At 43.7% G+C, this 10,000-nt stretch overlaps 4 non-coding genes across 4 annotated transcripts; all 4 read left to right on the top strand.

Annotated features, from left to right (window-relative positions):
- Positions 1-4,303: 4,303 nt before the first annotated feature.
- trnar-ccu (transfer RNA arginine (anticodon CCU)) lies at positions 4,304-4,376 on the top strand. Its single transcript has one exon. It is a non-coding gene; the product is annotated as a tRNA-Arg (tRNA).
- A 490-nt stretch (positions 4,377-4,866) lies between these two features.
- On the top strand, positions 4,867-4,939 carry trnar-ccu (transfer RNA arginine (anticodon CCU)). The gene has a single exon. It is a non-coding gene; the product is annotated as a tRNA-Arg (tRNA).
- Positions 4,940-8,124: 3,185 nt separating this feature from the next.
- trnar-ccu (transfer RNA arginine (anticodon CCU)) lies at positions 8,125-8,197 on the top strand. The gene has a single exon. It is a non-coding gene; the product is annotated as a tRNA-Arg (tRNA).
- A 767-nt stretch (positions 8,198-8,964) lies between these two features.
- trnar-ccu (transfer RNA arginine (anticodon CCU)) lies at positions 8,965-9,037 on the top strand. The gene has a single exon. It is a non-coding gene; the product is annotated as a tRNA-Arg (tRNA).
- Positions 9,038-10,000: the final 963 nt, after the last annotated feature.

Here is a 10,000-nt window from a genome sequence, read left to right as displayed (position 1 = left end):
AGGTCATACTGAGAACACAGTGCCCCAGTGGCCTAATGGATAAGATACTGTACTCCTAAGTCAAGGATCGTGGGTCCAATTTTGTGTGGTTGGAAGCAGAGTGGCGCAGCAGAAGCGTGCTGGGCCCATAACCCAGAGGTCGATGGATCGAAACCATCCTCTGCTAACCTGTTTTTTTTAGCAATGGAGTACGAACAAAAAAAAAAAATTCGTAATTTCATGGGCATTTGTCAGTGCCTGCCATTATATATTTTTTTACCTCTTCTATCAGTTCGTATAGGTCATACTGAGAACACAGTGCCCCAGTGGCCTAATGGATAAGATACTGTACTCCTAAGTCAGGGATCGTGGGTCCAATTTTGTGTGGTTGGAAGCAGAGTTGCGCAGCGGAAGCGTGCTGGGCCCATAACACAGAGGTCGATGGATTGAAACCATCCTCTGCTAACCTGTTTTTTTATCAATGGAGTACGAACAAAAATAAAAAAAATCGTAATTTCATGGGCATTTGTCAGTGCCTGCCATTATATATATTTTTACCTCTTCTATCAGTTCGTATAGGTCATACTGAGAACACAGTGCCCCAGTGGCCTAATGGATAAGATACTGTACTCCTAAGTCAAGGATCGTGGGTCCAATTTTGTGTGGTTGGAAGCAGAGTGGCGCAGCGGAAGTGTGCTGGGCCCATAACCCAGAGGTCGATGGATCGAAACCATCCTCTGCTAACCTGTTTTTTTAGCAATGGAGTACGAACAAAAATAAAAAAAATCGTAATTTCCTAATGGATAAGGCACTGGCCACCTAAGCCAGGGATTGTGGGTTCAAGTCCCATCTGGGGTGGTTGGAAGCAGAGTGGCGCAGCGGAAGCGTGCTGGGCCCATAACTCAGAGGTCGATGGATCGAAACCATCCTCTGCTAACCTGTTTTTTTTTAGCAATGGAGTACGAACAAAAATATAAAATTCGTAAATTCATGGGCATTTGTCAGTGCCTGCCATTATATATTTTTTTACCTCTTCTATCAGTTTGTATAGGTCATACTGAGAACACAGTGACCCAGTGGCCTAATGGATAAGATACTGTACTCCTAAGTCAGGGATCGTGGGTCCAATTTTGTGTGGTTGGAAGCAGAGTGGCGCAGCGGAAGCGTGCTGGGCCCATAACCCAGAGGTCGATGGATCAAAACCATTCTCTGCTAACCTGTTTTTTTAGTAATGGAGTACGAACAAAAATAAAAAAATCGTAATTTCTTTGGCATTTGTCAGTGCCTTCCAATATATATTTTTTTACCTCTTCTATCAGTTCGTATAGGTCATACTGAGAACACAGTGCCCCAGTGGCCTAATGGATAAGATATTGTACTCCTAAGTCAGGGATCGTGGGTCCAATTTTGTGTGGTTGGAAGCAGAGTGGCGCAGCGGAAGCGTGCTGCGCCCATAACCCAGAGGTCGATGGATCGAAACCATCCTCTGCTAACCTGTTTTTTTTAGCAATGGAGTACGAACAAAAATAAAAAAAAATCGTAATTTCATGGGCATTTGTCAGTGCCTGCCATTATATATTTTTTTACCTCTTCTATCAGTTCGTATAGGTCATACTGAGAATACAGTGCCCCAGTGGCCTAATGGATAAGATACTGTACTCCTAAGTCAGGGATCGTGGGTCCAATTTTGTGTGGTTGGAAGCAGAGTGGCGCAGCGGAAGCGTGCTGGGCCCATAACCCAGAGGTCGATGGATCAAAACCATTCTCTGCTTACCTGTTTTTTTAGTAATGGAGTACGAACAAAAATAAAAAATTCGTAATTTCTTTGGCATTTGTCAGTGCCTTCCAATATATATTTTTTTACCTCTTCTATCAGTTCGTATAGGTCATACTGAGAACACAGTGCCCCAGTGGCCTAATGGATAAGATACTGTACTCCTAAGTCAGGGATCGTGGGTCCAATTTTGTGTGGTTGGAAGCAGAGTGGCGCAGCGGAAGCGTGCTGGGCCCATAACCCAGAGGTCAATGGATCGAAACCATCCTCTGCTAACCTGTTTTTTTTAGCAATGGAGTACGAACAAAAAAAAAAAATTCGTAATTTCATGGGCATTTGTCAGTGCCTGCCATTATATATTTTTTTACCTCTTCTATCAGTTCGTATAGGTCATACTGAGAACACAGTGCCCCAGTGGCCTAATGGATAAGATACTGTACTCCTAAGTCAGGGATCGTGGGTCCAATTTTGTGTGGTTGGAAGCAGAGTTGCGCAGCGGAAGCGTGCTGGGCCCATAACACAGAGGTCGATGGATTGAAACCATCCTCTGCTAACCTGTTTTTTTATCAATGGAGTACGAACAAAAATAAAAAAAATCGTAATTTCATGGGCATTTGTCAGTGCCTGCCATTATATATATTTTTACCTCTTCTATCAGTTCGTATAGGTCATACTGAGAACACAGTGCCCCAGTGGCCTAATGGATAAGATACTGTACTCCTAAGTCAAGGATCGTGGGTCCAATTTTGTGTGGTTGGAAGCAGAGTGGCGCAGCGGAAGTGTGCTGGGCCCATAACCCAGAGGTCGATGGATCGAAACCATCCTCTGCTAACCTGTTTTTTTAGCAATGGAGTACGAACAAAAATAAAAAAAATCGTAATTTCCTAATGGATAAGGCACTGGCCACCTAAGCCAGGGATTGTGGGTTCAAGTCCCATCTGGGGTGGTTGGAAGCAGAGTGGCGCAGCGGAAGCGTGCTGGGCCCATAACTCAGAGGTCGATGGATCGAAACCATCCTCTGCTAACCTGTTTTTTTTTAGCAATGGAGTACGAACAAAAATATAAAATTCGTAAATTCATGGGCATTTGTCAGTGCCTGCCATTATATATTTTTTTACCTCTTCTATCAGTTTGTATAGGTCATACTGAGAACACAGTGACCCAGTGGCCTAATGGATAAGATACTGTACTCCTAAGTCAGGGATCGTGGGTCCAATTTTGTGTGGTTGGAAGCAGAGTGGCGCAGCGGAAGCGTGCTGGGCCCATAACCCAGAGGTCGATGGATCAAAACCATTCTCTGCTAACCTGTTTTTTTAGTAATGGAGTACGAACAAAAATAAAAAAATCGTAATTTCTTTGGCATTTGTCAGTGCCTTCCAATATATATTTTTTTACCTCTTCTATCAGTTCGTATAGGTCATACTGAGAACACAGTGCCCCAGTGGCCTAATGGATAAGATATTGTACTCCTAAGTCAGGGATCGTGGGTCCAATTTTGTGTGGTTGGAAGCAGAGTGGCGCAGCGGAAGCGTGCTGCGCCCATAACCCAGAGGTCGATGGATCGAAACCATCCTCTGCTAACCTGTTTTTTTTAGCAATGGAGTACGAACAAAAATAAAAAAAAATCGTAATTTCATGGGCATTTGTCAGTGCCTGCCATTATATATTTTTTTACCTCTTCTATCAGTTCGTATAGGTCATACTGAGAATACAGTGCCCCAGTGGCCTAATGGATAAGATACTGTACTCCTAAGTCAGGGATCGTGGGTCCAATTTTGTGTGGTTGGAAGCAGAGTGGCGCAGCGGAAGCGTGCTGGGCCCATAACCCAGAGGTCGATGGATCAAAACCATTCTCTGCTTACCTGTTTTTTTAGTAATGGAGTACGAACAAAAATAAAAAATTCGTAATTTCTTTGGCATTTGTCAGTGCCTTCCAATATATATTTTTTTACCTCTTCTATCAGTTCGTATAGGTCATACTGAGAACACAGTGCCCCAGTGGCCTAATGGATAAGATACTGTACTCCTAAGTCAGGGATCGTGGGTCCAATTTTGTGTGGTTGGAAGCAGAGTGGCGCAGCGGAAGCGTGCTGGGCCCATAACCCAGAGGTCAATGGATCGAAACCATCCTCTGCTAACCTGTTTTTTTTAGCAATGGAGTACGAACAAAAATAAAAAAAATCGTAATTTCATGGGCATTTGTCAGTGCCTGCCATTATATATTTTTTTACCTCTTCTATCAGTTCGTATAGGTCATACTGAGAACACAGTGCCCCAGTGGCCTAATGGATAAGATACTGTACTCCTAAGTCAAGGATCGTGGGTCCAATTTTGTGTGGTTGGAAGCAGAGTGGCGCAGCAGAAGCGTGCTGGGCCCATAACCCAGAGGTCGATGGATCGAAACCATCCTCTGCTAACCTGTTTTTTTTAGCAATGGAGTACGAACAAAAATAAAAAAAATCGTAATTTCATGGGCATTTGTCAGTGCCTGCCATTATATATTTTTTTACCTCTTCTATCAGTTCATATAGGTCACACTGAGAACACAGTGCCCCAGTGGCCTAATGGATAAGGCACTGGCCTCCTAAGCCAGGGATTGTGGGTTCAAGTCCCATCTGGGGTGGTTGGAAGCAGAGTGGCGAAGCGGAAGCGTGCTGGGCCTATAACACAGAGGTCAATGGATTGAAACCATCCTCTGCTAACCTGTTTTTTTATCAATGGAGTACGAACAAAAATAAAAAAAATCGTAATTTCATGGGCATTTGTCAGTGCCTGCCATTATATATTTTTTTACCTCTTCTATCAGTTCGTATAGGTCATACTGAGAACACAGTGCCCCAGTGGCCTAATGGATAAGATACTGTACTCCTAAGTCAAGGATCGTGGGTCCAATTTTGTGTGGTTGGAAGCAGAGTGGCGCAGCAGAAGCGTGCTGGGCCCATAACCCAGAGGTCGATGGATCGAAACCATCCTCTGCTAACCTGTTTTTTTTAGCAATGGAGTACGAACAAAAATAAAAAAAATCGTAATTTCATGGGCATTTGTCAGTGCCTGCCATTATATATTTTTTTTCCTCTTCTATCAGTTCATATAGGTCACACTGAGAACACAGTGCCCCAGTGGCCTAATGGATAAGGCACTGGCCTCCTAAGCCAGGGATTGTGGGTTCAAGTCCCATCTGGGGTGGTTGGAAGCAGAGTGGCGAAGCGGAAGCGTGCTGGGCCTATAACACAGAGGTCAATGGATTGAAACCATCCTCTGCTAACCTGTTTTTTTATCAATGGAGTACGAACAAAATAAAAAAATTCGTAATTTCATGGGCATTTGTCAGTGCCTGCCATTATATATTTTTTTACCTCTTCTATCAGTTCGTATAGGTCATACTGAGAACACAGTGCCCCAGTGGCCTAATGGATAAGATACTGTACTCCTAAGTCAAGGATCGTGGGTCCAATTTTGTGTGGTTGGAAGCAGAGTGGCGCAGCAGAAGCGTGCTGGGCCCATAACCCAGAGGTCGATGGATCGAAACCATCCTCTGCTAACCTGTTTTTTTTAGCAATGGAGTACGAACAAAAAAAAAAAAATCGTAATTTCATGGGCATTTGTCAGTGCCTGCCATTATATATTTTTTTACCTCTTCTATCAGTTCGTATAGGTCATACTGAGAACACAGTGCCCCAGTGGCCTAATGGATAAGATACTGTACTCCTAAGTCAGGGATCGTGGGTCCAATTTTGTGTGGTTGGAAGCAGAGTTGCGCAGCGGAAGCGTGCTGGGCCCATAACACAGAGGTCGATGGATTGAAACCATCCTCTGCTAACCTGTTTTTTTATCAATGGAGTACGAACAAAAATAAAAAAAATCGTAATTTCATGGGCATTTGTCAGTGCCTGCCATTATATATATTTTTACCTCTTCTATCAGTTCGTATAGGTCATACTGAGAACACAGTGCCCCAGTGGCCTAATGGATAAGATACTGTACTCCTAAGTCAAGGATCGTGGGTCCAATTTTGTGTGGTTGGAAGCAGAGTGGCGCAGCGGAAGTGTGCTGGGCCCATAACCCAGAGGTCGATGGATCGAAACCATCCTCTGCTAACCTGTTTTTTTAGCAATGGAGTACGAACAAAAATAAAAAAAATCGTAATTTCCTAATGGATAAGGCACTGGCCACCTAAGCCAGGGATTGTGGGTTCAAGTCCCATCTGGGGTGGTTGGAAGCAGAGTGGCGCAGCGGAAGCGTGCTGGGCCCATAACTCAGAGGTCGATGGATCGAAACCATCCTCTGCTAACCTGTTTTTTTTTAGCAATGGAGTACGAACAAAAATATAAAATTCGTAAATTCATGGGCATTTGTCAGTGCCTGCCATTATATATTTTTTTACCTCTTCTATCAGTTTGTATAGGTCATACTGAGAACACAGTGACCCAGTGGCCTAATGGATAAGATACTGTACTCCTAAGTCAGGGATCGTGGGTCCAATTTTGTGTGGTTGGAAGCAGAGTGGCGCAGCGGAAGCGTGCTGGGCCCATAACCCAGAGGTCGATGGATCAAAACCATTCTCTGCTAACCTGTTTTTTTAGTAATGGAGTACGAACAAAAATAAAAAAATCGTAATTTCTTTGGCATTTGTCAGTGCCTTCCAATATATATTTTTTTACCTCTTCTATCAGTTCGTATAGGTCATACTGAGAACACAGTGCCCCAGTGGCCTAATGGATAAGATATTGTACTCCTAAGTCAGGGATCGTGGGTCCAATTTTGTGTGGTTGGAAGCAGAGTGGCGCAGCGGAAGCGTGCTGCGCCCATAACCCAGAGGTCGATGGATCGAAACCATCCTCTGCTAACCTGTTTTTTTTAGCAATGGAGTACGAACAAAAATAAAAAAAAATTGTAATTTCATGGGCATTTGTCAGTGCCTGCCATTATATATTTTTTTACCTCTTCTATCAGTTCGTATAGGTCATACTGAGAATACAGTGCCCCAGTGGCCTAATGGATAAGATACTGTACTCCTAAGTCAGGGATCGTGGGTCCAATTTTGTGTGGTTGGAAGCAGAGTGGCGCAGCGGAAGCGTGCTGGGCCCATAACCCAGAGGTCGATGGATCAAAACCATTCTCTGCTTACCTGTTTTTTTAGTAATGGAGTACGAACAAAAATAAAAAATTCGTAATTTCTTTGGCATTTGTCAGTGCCTTCCAATATATATTTTTTTACCTCTTCTATCAGTTCGTATAGGTCATACTGAGAACACAGTGCCCCAGTGGCCTAATGGATAAGATACTGTACTCCTAAGTCAGGGATCGTGGGTCCAATTTTGTGTGGTTGGAAGCAGAGTGGCGCAGCGGAAGCGTGCTGGGCCCATAACCCAGAGGTCAATGGATCGAAACCATCCTCTGCTAACCTGTTTTTTTTAGCAATGGAGTACGAACAAAAATAAAAAAAAATCGTAATTTCATGGGCATTTGTCAGTGCCTGCCATTATATATTTTTTTACCTCTTCTATCAGTTCGTATAGGTCATACTGAGAACACAGTGCCCCAGTGGCCTAATGGATAAGATACTGTACTCCTAAGTCAGGGATCGTGGGTCCAATTTTGTGTGGTTGGAAGCAGAGTTGCGCAGCGGAAGCGTGCTGGGCCCATAACACAGAGGTCGATGGATTGAAACCATCCTCTGCTAACCTGTTATTTTAGCAATGGAGTACGAACAAAAATAAAAAATTTGTAATTTCATGGGCATTTGTCAGTGCCTGCCAATATATATTTTTTTACCTCTTCTATCAGTTCGTATAGGTCATACTGAGAACACAGTGCCCCAGTGGCATAATGGATAAGATACTGTACTCCTAAGTCAAGGATCGTGGGTCCAATTTTGTGTGGTTGGAAGCAGAGTTGCGCAGCGGAAGCGTGCTGGGCCCATAACACAGAGGTCGATGGATTGAAACCATCCTCTGCTAACCTGTTATTTTAGCAATGGAGTACGAACAAAAATAAAAAATTAGTAATTTCATGGGCATTTGTCAGTGCCTGCCATTATATATTTTTTTACCTCTTCTATCAGTTCGTATAGGTCATACTGAGAACACAGTGCCCCAGTGGCCTAATGGATAAGGCACTGGCCTCCTAAACCAGGGATTGTGGGTCCAATTTTGTGTGGTTTGATGCAGAGTTGAGCAGCGGAAGCGTGCTGGGCCCATAACCCAGAGGTCGATGGATCGAAACCATCCTCTGCTAACCTGTTTTTTTTAGCAATGGAGTACGAACAAAAATAAAAAAAATCGTAATTTCATGGGCATTTGTCAGTGCCTGCCATTATATATTTTTTTACCTCTTCTATCAGTTCATATAGGTCACACTGAGAACACAGTGCCCCAGTGGCCTAATGGATAAGGCACTGGCCTCCTAAGCCAGGGATTGTGGGTTCAAGTCCCATCTGGGGTGGTTGGAAGCAGAGTGGCGAAGCGGAAGCGTGCTGGGCCCATAACACAGAGGTCAATGGATTGAAACCATCCTCTGCTAACCTGTTTTTTTATCAATGGAGTACGAACAAAAATAAAAAATTCGTAATTTCATGGGCATTTGTCAGTGCCTGCCATTATATATTTTTTTACCTCTTCTATCAGTTCGTATAGGTCATACTGAGAACACAGTGCCCCAGTGGCCTAATGGATAAGATACTGTACTCCTAAGTCAGGGATCGTGGGTCCAATTTTGTGTGGTTGGAAGCAGAGTTGCGCAGCGGAAGCGTGCTGGGCCCATAACACAGAGGTCGATGGATTGAAACCATCCTCTGCTAACCTGTTTTTTTATCAATGGAGTACGAACAAAAATAAAAAAAATCGTAATTTCATGGGCATTTGTCAGTGCCTGCCATTATATTTTTTTTTACCTCTTCTATCAGTTCGTATAGGTCATACTGAGAACACAGTGCCCCAGTGGCCTAATGGATAAGATACTGTACTCCTAAGTCAAGGATCGTGGGTCCAATTTTGTGTGGTTGGAAGCAGAGTGGCGCAGCAGAAGCGTGCTGGGCCCATAACCCAGAGGTCGATGGATCGAAACCATCCTCTGCTAACCTGTTTTTTTTAGCAATGGAGTACGAACAAAAATAAAAAAAATCGTAATTTCATGGGCATTTGTCAGTGCCTGCCATTATATATTTTTTTACCTCTTCTATCAGTTCATATAGGTCACACTGAGAACACAGTGCCCCAGTGGCCTAATGGATAAGGCACTGGCCTCCTAAGCCAGGGATTGTGGGTTCAAGTCCCATCTGGGGTGGTTGGAAGCAGAGTGGCGAAGCGGAAGTGTGCTGGGCCTATAACACAGAGGTCAATTGATTCAAACCATCCTCTGCTAACCTGTTTTTTTATCAATGGAGTACGAACAAAATAAAAAAATTCGTAATTTCATGGGCATTTGTCAGTGCCTGCCATTATATATTTTTTTACCTCTTCTATCAGTTCGTATAGGTCATACTGAGAACACAGTGCCCCAGTGGCCTAATGGATAAGATACTGTACTCCTAAGTCAAGGATCGTGGGTCCAATCTTGGGTGGTTGGAAGCAGAGTGGCGCAGCAGAAGCGTGCTGGGCCCATAACCCAGAGGTCGATGGATCGAAACCATCCTCTGCTAACCTGTTTTTTTTAGCAATGGAGTACGAACAAAAAAAAAAAATTCGTAATTTCATGGGCATTTGTCAGTGCCTGCCATTATATATTTTTTTACCTCTTCTATCAGTTCGTATAGGTCATACTGAGAACACAGTGCCCCAGTGGCCTAATGGATAAGATACTGTACTCCTAAGTCAGGGATCGTGGGTCCAATTTTGTGTGGTTGGAAGCAGAGTGGCGCAGCGGTAGCGTGCTGGGCCCATAACCCAGAGGTCGATGGATCAAAACCATTCTCTGCTTACCTGTTTTTTTAGTAATGGAGTACGAACCAAAATAAAAAATTCGTAATTTCTTTGGCATTTGTCAGTGCCTTCCAATATATATTTTTTTACCTCTTCTATCAGTTCATATAGGTCACACTGAGAACACAGTGCCCCAGTGGCCTAATGGATAAGGCACTGGCCTCCTAAGCCAGGGATTGTGGGTTCAAGTCCCATCTGGCGTGGTTGGAAGCAGAGTGGCGAAGCGGAAGCGTGCTGGGCCCATAACACAGAGGTCAATGGATTGAAACCATCCTCTGCTAACCTGTTTTTTTATCAATGGAGTACGAACAAAAATAAAAAATTCGTA

This window comes from Salvelinus fontinalis, chromosome 41, assembly GCF_029448725.1.
Source record: "Salvelinus fontinalis isolate EN_2023a chromosome 41, ASM2944872v1, whole genome shotgun sequence".
Classification (NCBI taxonomy): Eukaryota; Metazoa; Chordata; class Actinopteri; order Salmoniformes; family Salmonidae; genus Salvelinus; species Salvelinus fontinalis.
This window is presented reverse-complemented; position numbering and strand designations above follow the sequence as displayed.